This window comes from Astatotilapia calliptera, chromosome 3 (genome assembly GCF_900246225.1).
Source record: "Astatotilapia calliptera chromosome 3, fAstCal1.2, whole genome shotgun sequence".
In the NCBI taxonomy this organism is placed as follows: domain Eukaryota; kingdom Metazoa; phylum Chordata; class Actinopteri; order Cichliformes; family Cichlidae; genus Astatotilapia; species Astatotilapia calliptera.
Window position 1 is genome coordinate 19,832,844 of NC_039304.1, and position 14,115 is coordinate 19,846,958.

A 14,115-nucleotide genomic window follows, 5' to 3' on the forward strand; every position below is an offset into this window, starting at 1 on the left:
TCTAGAGATTTTATCTGACTCTTAGCTGAAACATCATCATGCAGTGCTATAATAAAAATGACCTTTGACCTCAGATCTGTGAATCTTTTCACCTTGTGGTTAAATTCTATGATTGGCTGACACCCAAACAGAGTAAATGACTCACTGTGTGGTTGAACTGAAACTACAGACCTGTATGTTTCACAAATTAAATTAACAAAGACAACAAATAAATGTATCTTCTATTGGCACATCAAAGTGAATGTTACATGTTACCAACAAAGACTATGTAATTCTCTCCAGAGTCACATGCAGACGAGGTGACCTTTACTAAAGCTTACTGAAGCTGATCATTTCAGGCCTCAATAGTAACAAATGAAGAAAACTGAGTTACAGATAACTGATCACTGGAACACAGAGACTCTGGGTCATCACAAAATCTTCCATATGGTCTCTATCAAGGTCACAAAAGTTTCAACTTACAACATAAATGAGAATAACATCCTGTATGATTCGACAGAAGTTCAGTCTGTTTAGCTATGTGTAGACTGATATGTCAGATGATATTATGGTGTACCTACAATATGAGTGATTAAACTCTTAAACATTATCAACACTTATTCATTATTTTCAGTTTTACTGTGGATTGTAATTATTTATTAAAAACTAAAAATCATTTGCAGAAGGTCAAAAACAGAGGAGAGATGTCAGGAGGTTTTTATTGTGTATCTAAAGGCATTTTAGTAATTATTCCTTAAATCATTTATTTTTATATTTTTACTCATGTTGCCATAGTAACTCTAAATTTGAATGCATATTGAGTAAATACACAAAGCACTGAAACAAACCCCATGTTGCTTCATTGTGTTAAATATTTCAATTTGGCCATGACCAAACTTCCAGTTCCTCTTTACACATCCTGAGGTTTGATAGCAAGAATAAGACATTATCACATAGCACAGAGCCAAAGTGTTTTCAGGAGACATTGAGATTCATTCTGTGGGCTGATGGAGAAAAACATGAGATCTCTGAGGGTTTTTAAGTGCAGATAAGCCTGCAGCTGCGTGCAAACTTTCATTCATACTTCACAGAAATACTGACACAGGGTGAAGGGTTTTAGAATGGTGGGTTGATGCGGGTTTGTGTCTTTGTGCATTTATGTGCATGTGCCCAGAGCCCTGGGGCTCTGTCCTCAGCTCGTACTTGGGTGGCCAACCTCTGACAGGATCAGCTGCCAGTTGGTTTTTAGGTGATCTTTCTTTTTGGCTCCTTGTTGCTTCTGCTGGTGTGGACACGTGTTTGTTTTTGGGTCTCCTGGATCTTTCTCTGTTTTCTCTGTCAGTGCGCCCCAGGGTGGCTGTGGCTGCAATGTAGCTTGCCATCACCAGTGTGTGAATGTGTGCGTGAATGGGTGGATGACTGGATATGTAAAGCGCTTTGGGGTCCTTAGGGACTAGAAAAGCGCTACATAAATACAGGCCATTTACCATATTTTACCATTCTCTGTTGTGTGTCTGTGAAGTTTCTCAGTCATCCAGGTCATCATAGTCAAAGGAGCTTGCAAAGAAAAGCGTCTGTGTCACAGATTAGTAGGCAGAGGACTCACTCGCAGGACTCTGAAGTTTAGAGAGAGGGTGAGGGTTTATTTGAAATGTGACACCAAGTGAGAATATATACATATATACAGTGGAACAGATAACACGGGGCTCCAGGGAGTAGGGCGGGGTCCGAAGGGAAGGTCCAAGACGGGGGTACACACACGCTCTTCTTCCACTCGATCCGTAACTCAAAAATGTCCACACTAAGAAGCTCACGCTCACTCACACACATCCACAGAAATCCGGACGGCAGGGAAGACGGGCAGGGAGTCTAGAAGGCCTGTACACAGAGGAAAAAACAAAGTCAGGAGGAAACTCTAGGGGATCAAAGGAACATTTTCATAGGTTACACTACACTGACACTTGGTAATGTGACATTCCAGCGAGGAAGCAGCCTCTCTTGCCATCTTAAGTAGTCTGCCAGGATCAGTGTGAATGAGCCACAGGTGTGTGTTCAGGGTGGGTTCAGAGGCGGGGAACCAAGGTCCAGTTCCGCCCTGGTGGGAGAGGTTAAGACAAACAATACACACACCACGACCTCTCCAGATCTTGAGAACCATGACAGTACCCCCCCCCCCCCTCAACGGGAGCCTCCAGGCGACCCACCAGGCTTGTCCGGATGGGCGCGATGGAAATCCCGGACCATACCCGGGTGAAGGATGGCCGACCTAGGGACCCAAGAGCGTTCCTCCGGGCCATAGCCCTCCCAATCCACCAGATACTGAACTCCCCGTCCACGGCGCCGCGAGTCCATGATTCGCGTAATGGCATACGCGGGCAGGCCATCAATGAGCCGGGCGGGTGGCGGGGGCCTGGAAGGAGGGCACAGAGGACTGGACAGGTGTGGTTTCAACTGAGACACATGGAACACGTTGTGGACACGCATGCTACGCGGGAGCTGCAAACGGACCAAGACTGGGTTAACAACAGCCTCGACGGTAAAGGGTCCAATGAAGGTGGGTGTGAGTTTCTTAGACTCAGTGCGGACAGGGACGAACCTCGTGGAGAGCCATACCTTTTGCCCCGGTGTGTAGGTGGGTGCGGGCAACCTCCGACGGTCAGCTAGCCGTTGATTCTGTTCCTTGGTTCGAAGGAGGGCGGCACGGGTAGCTCGCCAGAGTCGCCGACATTTGCGGAAGTGGTGCTGCACAGAGGGAACGAGATGCTCACCTTCCACAGATGGGAGAAGGGCCGGCTGATATCCAAGCGAGGCCTCGAAAGGCGACATTCCAGTGGCGGAGGAGGTGTGGCTGTTGTGAGCGTACTCAATCCAGGCTAGATGCGAGCACCAGGTGTTTTGGTTTGTCGAGGCCACGCATCGCAGGGCTGTTTCCAGTTCCTGGTTCAGCCTCTCCGTCTGCCCATTGGTTTGGGGATGGTACCCTGAAGAGAGACTGACCTGGGCACCAATGGATGAGCAGAATTCTTTCCATACCTTGGATGTGAACTGCGGCCCACGATCAGAGACGATGTCAGAGGGAATTCCATGAAGGCGAAACACGTGGTTGGTAAGCAGCTGGGCGGTCTCTAGGGCTGTGGGAAGCTTGGGTAATGCTACAAAATGTGCTGCTTTAGAGAAGCGATCGACAATAGACAGAATTACTGTGTTACCTGCCGAAGGTGGAAGTCCAGTAACAAAGTCGAGGGCAATGTGTGACCACGGTCGACCCGGGGTAGGGAGTGGATGAAGTAAGCCTGCGGGAGGAGTGTTTTGTGACTTATTTTGGGCGCAGGTAGTACAGGCTTTAACATATTCTCGGGCATCTTGGGCTAAAGATGGCCACCAGAAGGCGCGTTCCAGAAAGGCAATGGTGCGTTGGATTCCAGGGTGACATGAGAATCTTGCTGTGTGGGCCCATTGGAGCACCTGGGATCGTACGGACGAAAGGATGTAGAGCCGCCCCGGGGGTCCTGTCCCCGGATCAGGTTCGGTACGCTGGGCCTGCCGCACCATTGACTCAATCTCCCAAGTGAGGCCTCCTATGACACAGCCCGGAGGAAAGATCGACGCCACCTCCCGATCCCCCTCAGAGGATGAAAACTGACGTGATAAAGCATCTGGTTTGACATTTCGGGACCCGGGCCTGTAAGTAATGGAGAAATTGAAACGGGTGAAGAAAAGCGCCCACCTGGCTTGACGTGCGTTGAGGCGTTTTGCTGCCTGAAGGTAGGCGAGGTTCTTGTGGTCGGTCCACACAATGAAAGGCTGTGCCGTCCCCTCTAGCCAATGCCGCCACTCCTCAAGTGCCAGTTTGATGGCGAGTAGCTCCCTGTCGCCAACATCGTAGTTTTGCTCTGCGGGTGAAAGCCGACGAGAGAAGTAAGCGCATGGATGGAGTTTACCTTCAGTATTCTGAGAGAGGACGGCCCCCACGCCCACATCCGAAGCATCCACCTCCACGATGAAGGGTTGGTTGAGATCCGGCTGGGAGAGGATGGGAGCGGAGGCAAACCGTTGTTTCAGATGAATGAACGCCTCCGCGGCTGCCTGTCCCCACTGGAACGGAACCTTAGGGGAAGTGAGGTGAGTAAGAGGTGAGACAATTTTGCTGAAGTCACGGATGAAACGGCGATAGAAATTTGCAAACCCCAAAAAACGTTGAAGCTGTTTGCGGTTTGGGGGTGTGGGCCACTCCAAAACCGCTTTGACCTTTCCAGGATCCGGTCTCAAGTTTCCCTGCTCAATTATGAATCCAAGGAAAGAAACAGTGGTTACATGAAACTCACACTTCTCTGCTTTGACAAAAAGGCGGTTTTGCAACAATCTTTGTAACACCAGTTTGACATGTCTTTCGTGCTCTGACACTGACCTGGAGAAGATGAGTATATCGTCCAGGTAGACGAAAACAAAGTGGTTGAGGAAGTCTCTGAGGACGTCATTTACGAGGGCTTGGAAGACTGCCGGGGCATTTGTTAATCCAAAAGGCATTACAAGATATTCAAAATGTCCCAGATGGGTGTTGAAGGCAGTCTTCCACTCATCCCCTGCCCTAATGCGAACCAAATGGTAAGCACTGCGGAGGTCGAGTTTACTGAACATTTTCATCCCGTGGAGAAGCTCAAATGCTGAGGTCAGCAGGGGCAGCGGGTATTTATTCTTGACAGTGATTGCATTCAAGCCCCGATAGTCAACGCATGGCCGGAGGGACTTGTCCTTCTTGTCCACGAAGAAAAATCCTGATGCCAAGGGAGAGGTAGATGGCCGAATGAGTCCCGCAGCCAGAGCATCAGTAATGTACTCCTCCATGGCTTCTCTTTCTGGCCGTGACAGGCTATAGAGTCGGCTAGTAGGCAACGGAGCTCCTGGTAACAAGTCAATGGCACAATCATAAGGCCGGTGTGGGGGAAGGGAACGGGCGCGATCCTTACTAAACACCTCCGCTAGTTCATGGTACACTGAAGGAACTGCTGTTAGGTCCGGAGGAGTCTGCGGGGGTGATGCGGAGGAGCCAATGGATGGAATGGCTGATTTTAAGCAAGTCATATGGCAACCCTCCCCCCATCTAGACACACAGCCCGCCTGCCAATCAATCAGTGGGTTATGCTGCAACAGCCATGGATAGCCCAGAACCAGAGGCGTCAGCGGAGCTTTGAAAACAAACAGACTGATTAATTCAGTGTGATTTCCAGACAAACACAGGGTGACTGGTTCAGAAACATGGGTGACATCAGGCAAACGCTGTCCGTTCAGAGATGAGGCTCGAAGAGCATGGGGCAGAGGTTCAATAGTTAGGCCCAGTTTCTTAGCGAGTGATGCATCAATAAAACTCTGTTCGGCCCCTGAGTCTATCAAAGCCTTGAGTGAGTGAGTGGTGGCGTGAGCAGTGAGCTTAGCTGGTAACAAAAGATGAGGAGGGGAATGAGAGATGTTTATTTCGCCCACCAGTACCCCCGTTTCTACTGGCGGGCACGCCCTTTTGCTCGTGCGGGGCAGACGGCGATGAAATGTCCGTGACAGCCGTAGTATAAACACTCACCAGCCATGAAATGGCGCTGCCTCTCCGTTGGTGTAAGCCGGGCACGTCCAATCTGCATCGGCTCTGCCTCGCCGGGGCTCACATCCACCGAGGCCGGCTGTTGTGGTGAAGCAGCACTACCGGCAAAAATCCCAACACTGAGCGGAGCACTCTGGGAAACTGAGTGGCGCGTCCCACGGCACATTCGCAGGCGCTCGTCAACGTGAATGCACAGGGACATTAATGAGCTGAGAGATGATGGTAATCCCCTCGTCATGAGCTCATCCTTCAAATCCTCCGCAATATTGTTGAGCAGAACCTCCTTTACTGCCTCTTCTTTCCACCCGGTTTCTACAGCGAGAATGCGGAAGTCAACCGAGAAGTCAGCCATAGTGCGTTTACCTTGTTTCAGATTTAGTAGACGCTGTGCAGCAGCAGAGGGCCCGCCATCCCTTTCAAACACGCTTTTGAATTCAGTCAGGAAGTCGAGGTAGGAGATATTCGGCAGGGTTTTCAATAGCGCCTGAGCCCACTGGAGCGCGCGATCTCGTAATAGCTGAACAAAGAAAGCAATCCGGGCACCGTCGCTGGCATACGTCCTGTTCTGCTGACGGAAAAACAGGGAGACTTGGGCAAGAAAACCCGAACATTTTTCCAGCTCTCCTGTAAACGGCTCAGGGCTAGGCATCGTCCTCCCCGGGGCCTCTAGCCAGGCAGCGGGAGGGTCGGGGGGTGCAGCAGCGGCCTGGGGATTCGGAGATGGAGAGGGACTTACACGCGGAGATGGGTTTACGCTCGGAGAGGGCGAGCTTACCAGGGGTGTGCGCTGGGCGAGAGCCTGTGTAAGAGCGGAGAGCTCTTTATTGATATGGTGGAGCATCTTCTCGTGCCGCTCCAGCAGGGCTTCCTGAGTGAGGAGAGCCCGTTGAACAGGGTCAGAATCCGCTGAGTCCATAGTGGCTGGATCGTTCTGTCACAGATTAGTAGGCAGAGGACTCACTCGCAGGACTCTGAAGTTTAGAGAGAGGGTGAGGGTTTATTTGAAATGTGACACCAAGTGAGAATATATACATATATACAGTGGGGCAAAAAAGTATTTAGTCAGCCACCGATTGTGCAAGTTCCCCCACTTAAAATGATGACAGAGGTCAGTAATTTGCACCAGAGGTACACTTCAACTGTGAGAGACAGAATGTGAAAAAAAATCCATGAATCCACATGGTAGGATTTGTAAAGAATTTATTCGTAAATCAGGGTGGAAAATAAGTATTTGGTCACCTCAAACAAGGAAAGTCTCTTGCCCTCACAGACCTGTAACGTCTTCTGTAAGAAGCTTTTCTGTCCCCCACTCGTTACCTGTATGAATGGCACCTGTTTGAACTCATCATCTGTATAAAAGACACCTGTCCACAGCCTCAAACAGTCAGACTCCAAACTCCGCCATGGCCAAGACCAAAGAGCTTTCGAAGGACACCAGGAAAAGTATTGTAGACCTGCACCAGACTGGGAAGAGTGAATCTACAATAGGCAAGCAGCTTGGTGTGAAAAAATCAACTGTGGGAGCAATCATCAGAAAATGGAAGACATACAAGACCACTGATAATCTCCCTCGATCTGGGGCTCCACGCAAGATCTCATCCCGTGGGGTCAAAATGATCATGAGAACGGTGAGCAAAGATCCCAGAACCACACGGGGGGACCTGGTGAATGACCTGCAGAGAGCTGGGACCAAAGTAACAAAGGTCACCATCAGTAACACACTACAACGGCAGGGAATCAAATCCCGCAGTGCCAGACGTGTTCCGCTGCTGAAGCCAGTGCATGTCCAGGCCCATCTGAAGTTTGCCAGAGAGCACATGGATGATACAGCAGAGGATTGGGAGAATGTCATGTGGTCAGATGAAACCAAAGTAGAACTTTTTGGTATAAACTCAACTCGTCATGTTTGGAGGAAGAAGAATACTGAGTTGCATCCCAAGAACACCATACCTACTGTGAAGCATGGGGGTGGAAACATCATGCTATGGGGCTGTTTTTCTGCCAAGGGGACAGGACGACTGATCCGTGTTAAGGACAGAATGAATGGGGCCATGTATCGTGAGATTTTGAGCCAAAACCTCCTTCCATCAGTGAGAACTTTGAAGATGAAACGAGGCTGGGTCTTCCAACATGACAATGATCCAAAACACACCGCCTGGGCAACAAAGGAGTGGCTCCGTAAGAAGCATTTGAAAGTCCTGGAGTGGCCTAGCCAGTCTCCAGACCTCAACCCCATAGAAAATCTGTGGCGGGAGTTGAAAGTCCGTGTTGCTCGGCGACAGCCCCAAAACATCACTGCTCTCGAGAAGATCTGCATGGAGGAATGGGCCAAAATACCAGCTACTGTGTGTGCAAACCTGGTAAAGACCTATAGTAAACGTTTGACCTCTGTTATTGCCAACAAAGGTTATGTTACAAAGTATTGAGTTGTATTTTTGTTATTGACCAAATACTTATTTTCCACCCTGATTTACGAATAAATTCTTTACAAATCCTACCATGTGGATTCATGGATTTTTTTTTCACATTCTGTCTCTCACAGTTGAAGTGTACCTCTGGTGCAAATTACTGACCTCTGTCATCGTTTTAAGTGGGGGAACTTGCACAATCGGTGGCTGACTAAATACTTTTTTGCCCCACTGTACAGTGGAACAGATAACACGGGGCTCCAGGGAGTAGGGCGGGGTCCGAAGGGAAGGTCCAAGACGGGGGTACACACACGCTCTTCTTCCACTCGATCCGTAACTCAAAAATGTCCACACTAAGAAGCTCACGCTCACTCACACACATCCACAGAAATCCGGACGGCAGGGAAGACGGGCAGGGAGTCTAGAAGGCCTGTACACAGAGGAAAAAACAAAGTCAGGAGGAAACTCTAGGGGATCAAAGGAACATTTTCATAGGTTACACTACACTGACACTTGGTAATGTGACGATCCAGCGAGGAAGCAGCCTCTCTTGCCATCTTAAGTAGTCTGCCAGGATCAGTGTGAATGAGCCACAGGTGTGTGTTCAGGGTGGGTTCAGAGGCGGGGAACCAAGGTCCAGTTCCGCCCTGGTGGGAGAGGTTAAGACAAACAATACACACACCACGACCTCTCCAGATCTTGAGAACCATGACAGTCTGGACTTCTTTAAGTTGCTTGAAGACGTTTCACCTCTCATCCGAGAAGCTTCTTCAGTTCTAAGGTCAAATGGTGGAGAGTCCCACCATTTGACTCTCTGTTGTGGTTTTGCACCCTCATGATCACGTATGTTTTATCTCACACACACACACACATACATGAGGTCATTGATGTTTGTTTAAGTGCAGAGATGGTGCAGATAGACTTGCAGCTATTTGCGAACACAATATTTTCCATCAGCCACGTCTCTTTAAAAAGTGATCCTTCCTGTCATGGTCTGATCTAAAGGTCCGAGTTTAAAACACCAGTAAATACTTTGTGCAAATAATTGTGGTCTCAGTCCCTGCAGTTTCAAATTTTACTGCATGTTAATTTAGTAAAACAAGCTCCTCATTAAAGTCAAAAAGGACAAGAAAGCACTTGATTAAAAAGCTCCTTCCTTATATATGCTGACGTAAAACAAGATACCAGCTACACAAAAGACTGCTGTCTGAAACATGCTGCATTTCCTCTTTCCTGCATGGCACAGATAAAAATTAGGCCTTTCAATAGATTAAAAATAAAATGTGGCAGAATAATTTCATTGTACATGTACGATGAGAATAAAGGGCTATTCTATTGGCGGTGTGAAGAGGGAAGGAATGAGGATTTGACCCAAAATGCAGACTCTTAGAAAAGGTTAACTTAAACCCAGCTGTATTGCTGGAATACAAAAAAAATGCAAAACTACAAAAAAAATTATTTGAAACTAAACGGCAGGCAGAACACAAAGCAGGACGATGAGGGAGACCGCGATGCAGGACAGAGAGAGATGCAGGCATAAATACACACAAGAACAAACAAGGGAGGGAATCGTAGCTAAGAGGAGACACTTGGAAGCACAGCTGGAAACAATTTAAACTGAACATGATGCACAAAGCACAAGTGACTATGAAAGTAAAACAGGAAGTGTGCAAAATGCACATTGAGACACAGGCTGTGTCCAAATTCAGGGGTAGCATTTGTCGATGGCTGCATTTGTAGGCAATTACGTCACAGCGACGCGACGAAGGCTGTCCAAATTTGAAGAGTCCTTCAAATGCGGCGGCAAATGTGTCCTTCATTTCCCCAGATTTGAAGGATGTGTTGGCTGTATCGTTCGTGGCCCACCATATCCCAGGATTCATTTTGGATTTCAGGATTTCAGTTTGATATGTTTTAGGGAACAAAGACCAAATGGCTTAATTTCTTAAAATGAGAGGAGAAAACGATCACCTCTTCACTGGGGTGAAGAATTCAGCCACTGTGGCATGGCGGTAGGAGAATAAATCAATTTAGACATCATATGCATATGAGTATGGTTTTATTAACCCTCATACTGTACAGAACCGGTGATGTCCAGACGGTATTCCTCTTGTGTTCTGCTGTGAAAACTTTAGGGATTAACACAGTTGCCATGGTTTTCTCTCTTCTCTTATTTTTTGTGTGTGATCAGGACAATTCTGGAGAAGATGGGCCTGCATGGGAAAGTCACCCCCACGCAGGCTAGAAGAAATGGGATAACTGAAGAGTGACTGGCCTCTCCCTTAGAGATAGGGTGAGAAGTTCACCCATTCGGGAGGGGCGGGAGAGTAGAGCCGCTGCTCCTCCACATCGAAAGGAGCCAATTGAGGTAATTCAGGCATCTGACAAGGATGCCTCCTGGGCGAGGTTTTCCGGGCATGTCCCACTGGGAGGAGGCACCGGGGCAGACCCAGGACACGCTGGAGAGATTATATCTCTCGGCTGGCCTGGGAACGCCTTGGTGTTCCCCCGGATAAGCTGGAGGAGGTGGCTGGGGAGAGGGTGGTCTGGGCTTCTCTGGTTGGGCTGATGCCCCCGCAACCCGGCCCCGGATAAGCGGAAAAACATGGATGGATGGATGGATGGATGGATGGATGGATGGATGGATGGATGGACAATAACAATAAAACAAGAATATTTATAATACATCAACAAAAATAAAGCCTGGGATCCTCCTGGTTTAAAATACGGTCCACGACTGGGACACTCAGGTTAATCCTGCAGTACAAGGGTCTGGTCTGGTTAAGGAAAAGGTGGAGAACAACAAACAGTTTTAGTAGAAAGGTATGATTTTATTTATTTTATGACATCAAAGCATTATTGTGATTATCAAGCTTAAGTCAAATATACTAATAGGCTGTGAAAAGACTTAAAATTTATACACTTCATTTGTGTAACTAACTGGTAGGTTTTATCTTGGCACAAACGTATTGCTGGAACAGCCGAGGCAATTTTACTGCAGCTAGCAAAAGCATGAAGCACCAGGCAGAACTCTTTGTGTGATCTCGTGCACGACGGAGATGACCGAGACGAGCGCTGTTCCTGGAGCCCCAGTCCCTCTCAGTCAGCTCCCCCGTAGCACTGCTCTTTATTGTGGTTACATGAATATGCATAGATTCATTAACATATGACATCTCACACAGGCATGCATGTGCTCAAATAATACCATCTGTGTGTATGTGTGTGTGTGTGTGTGTGTGTGTTTTTTGGGGGGGGGGGGGGGGGGGGTACATGGATGTGTGTGTATGTGGGTCAAAATATGACCCAAAGCTGGTGCTAGGAGCCCAGCTGACCACCTAAATAAAAGGCACTTATACTTATATAAGTATATATATAAGTATAGTAAGTAAGTATATACTTATACTAAACAGATACAGAGTAGATGTCCTCCTATAATATAAATCAGAAAGAGAAGGTACGACCTCTCTCATGACCTTAGGATGTGTGTGTATGCCAGAGCTCTGTGGAACGCACACAGAGCCTTTGCAGACTACTAAGGATGAGACAATCTATCAATATGTAATCGATTATATACCTCAAAGCATATATGATTATATGTTTCCAAGCATAAATGACAAACCAACAATATAACTCTGACACGAAGCTTTTTTGTGAACTCAGAAATAATCATGTTTTCTGCTTTGTTGCATTTTTACAGCCCATCTATGCACATAAATAAGTTACAGGATCAAATGAATAACAGAAAATAAATGGAAATAGAAAATGTTCTTCTATAAGTTTCAAAGAGATTTAGTTTACATATTCTATATAATACAGTGAATGTGTACGAATGACCGGCAATCATTCAGTCACTGGAATTATGAAAAATGCTAAGTAATTCCTAAATGCATGTAGATTAAAGACAATTATTTTACCTGGATATCACCGTCTCTGACGAGCCTAAGGTACAAAACATGCCGGCGACGACGATAAAGTTTTTCAAGCTCCTAGAGAATTAAAAAAGTACAAAAAACTGAGCGACATTTCTGAGTCCTTTTCAAAGTTTTCGCGCTGCAGTGCTAGCGACCGGAAAAATGCAGAATTAAGTGCAGACTTGAACAAAGGCTAGAAGACTGTCCAGTTTCACAGCCGTTTGCTTCCAGCCTACCGGCCTTTCTGCTGGCGTGGACACGTGGTTGTTTGGTCTCCTGAATCAAGCTGCTGGGGTGCATTGTTGCTGTTTCTCACTCTCATGATCAAGTATGTTTCGTGACACACACGCACACACACGCACACACACACACACACACACACACACTAGGTAAGAAAACTAAGATGACCTAAAAACATAAACAGAGGGATAACAACTAGACAGGGCAGAATCATGACCTCTGAATATTAAATAACCCAAAACTATAAAGTCCAAACACAAAACGCTGGGTGCAAACCCAGGATCACGACTATATTTATATACCAACAACAGCCTTTGACACACATGTAGGCAATGTGGCTGCTTAGAAGAACAAAGATGTCATTCTGTAATGCCATGTTTGTAGTTTGATCTCATATTATCACTGCATGATCTTACTTGTTGAATAAAAATATCACTGTACAATTTTGTAGACTTAAATTAAGTAAAAACAATTTTTTAGGGTTTAAAAAGTTTTAATTTATCAAAACATAAACAATATTTTCCTTTTGCATAGTCTTCAGTGAGACGGCTTCAGAGCGTAAACAGATCAAAAACAAGCTTTGGTGCTCAGCAGCTCAAAAAGTGTTTAAGTTGTTGACTTTGACTGTTCTCTCTGTATTCTGACACATGATGGCAGAGCCGCATAAAAAAGTGCTGCCAAGTAAAAAAGCAGTAAAAGAGTCACAGACACAGAAAAAGCTCTTCAAAATTCACCAGTGACTCAGTGACTCAGTTAATTTCAAAACACTTTATTAAACTGAATTATTGCAGAGACAAAACAAGACAAACAATCAGCAATCAAGGCTGGACTGGGACAAAAAATCGGCCCGGGCATTTTGACTAGAGACCGGCCCACCAGGATAAAGATTAAAAATGTGACGTCATTCAGGGGTAAAACCGCAAAGGGTTCTGGGAACTTGTGGTAAGAGGTACTAGCGCACGCAGGCTTTCAATTGAACTCAGTTACACAGCGATAAAAAGAAACCCAAAAAATGGCAAGAAGCTGTTGTATTATTAACTGCAATAGCCGGTCACATGGCAGCCACGGGAAGCCGACGGGTAAAGAGATCTTTTTTTTTTTTATCGGATTACGTCGTTGAAGAGAAATTTTTTAAGCCATGTTTCCGAAGTAAGAGCCGACGGATGGTCTGGATATACCAAATATAACGTCTCAGAACACTCCAGCTCACATGTTAGTCTGCTCCAAGCATTCCCACAAAGGTCAGAGTTTTGTAGTAGTTAATACGTCATTTTTCTTAACATAATTGGTGATATAGGTTACAAGCAAGTCTGGCGCTGAACAGAAATTGTCGCGCTATGCTCCTTTGTTTATTGTGTTTATTGTGCATAAATAGTGAATTGTCCTGACACAATATTGCGTTTCACTTCTGTTATTATGGTACATTGACAAAAACATATACTTTTATTCACAGGATAAAACAGTTGTTTTGTATCACTAATTGCCCAGTACGATTACAACATACAATATTATTGTCACTGCTACATTTCTGTAATGCTGCCAGAAATTATTTCCACTACTAATTAATTACCGTTGAGCTCAAAGGTTATATTAATAAACGGTTAACGAATGTGTATTTATGACGACGATTTCTGAGACTGGTAAACTTACCTTTGTTCGTACGATGGTCTTTCGTTCTACACGGTGCGTTTCAAGGTCCTGTACCCATCCGTCGGTAAACTGTACCTGGGCTTGTTGCAGTGACCTGAAGTTACTAAACTTCATGAGTGTATGCACTCACTCCAAGAACCGTATGATTACAAATATGAGCGTGGTGAAAGTTGGGCAGCACGCTAACGTCTTTTGTCCCTCTGCGTGCTCGTAAGGGTCTGACCCTTTCACTCCTTTGATTTTTTCCTCGTATCTTTTCTTTGTCTTTTCGTCGAGTCTGGCTTTGTACGGACCGGCATTGTTCTCCTTTTGTTTTGTACATTCCTTGTGTGTG

The 14,115-nt window shown here is 46.3% G+C and overlaps 1 protein-coding gene across 5 annotated transcripts in view; it reads right to left on the reverse strand.

Moving 5' to 3' along the window:
- Window positions 1-14,115, reverse strand: part of LOC113018834 (obscurin-like) — a 159,194-nt gene that overhangs the window by 129,676 nt on the left and 15,403 nt on the right. The window lies entirely within an intron of this gene.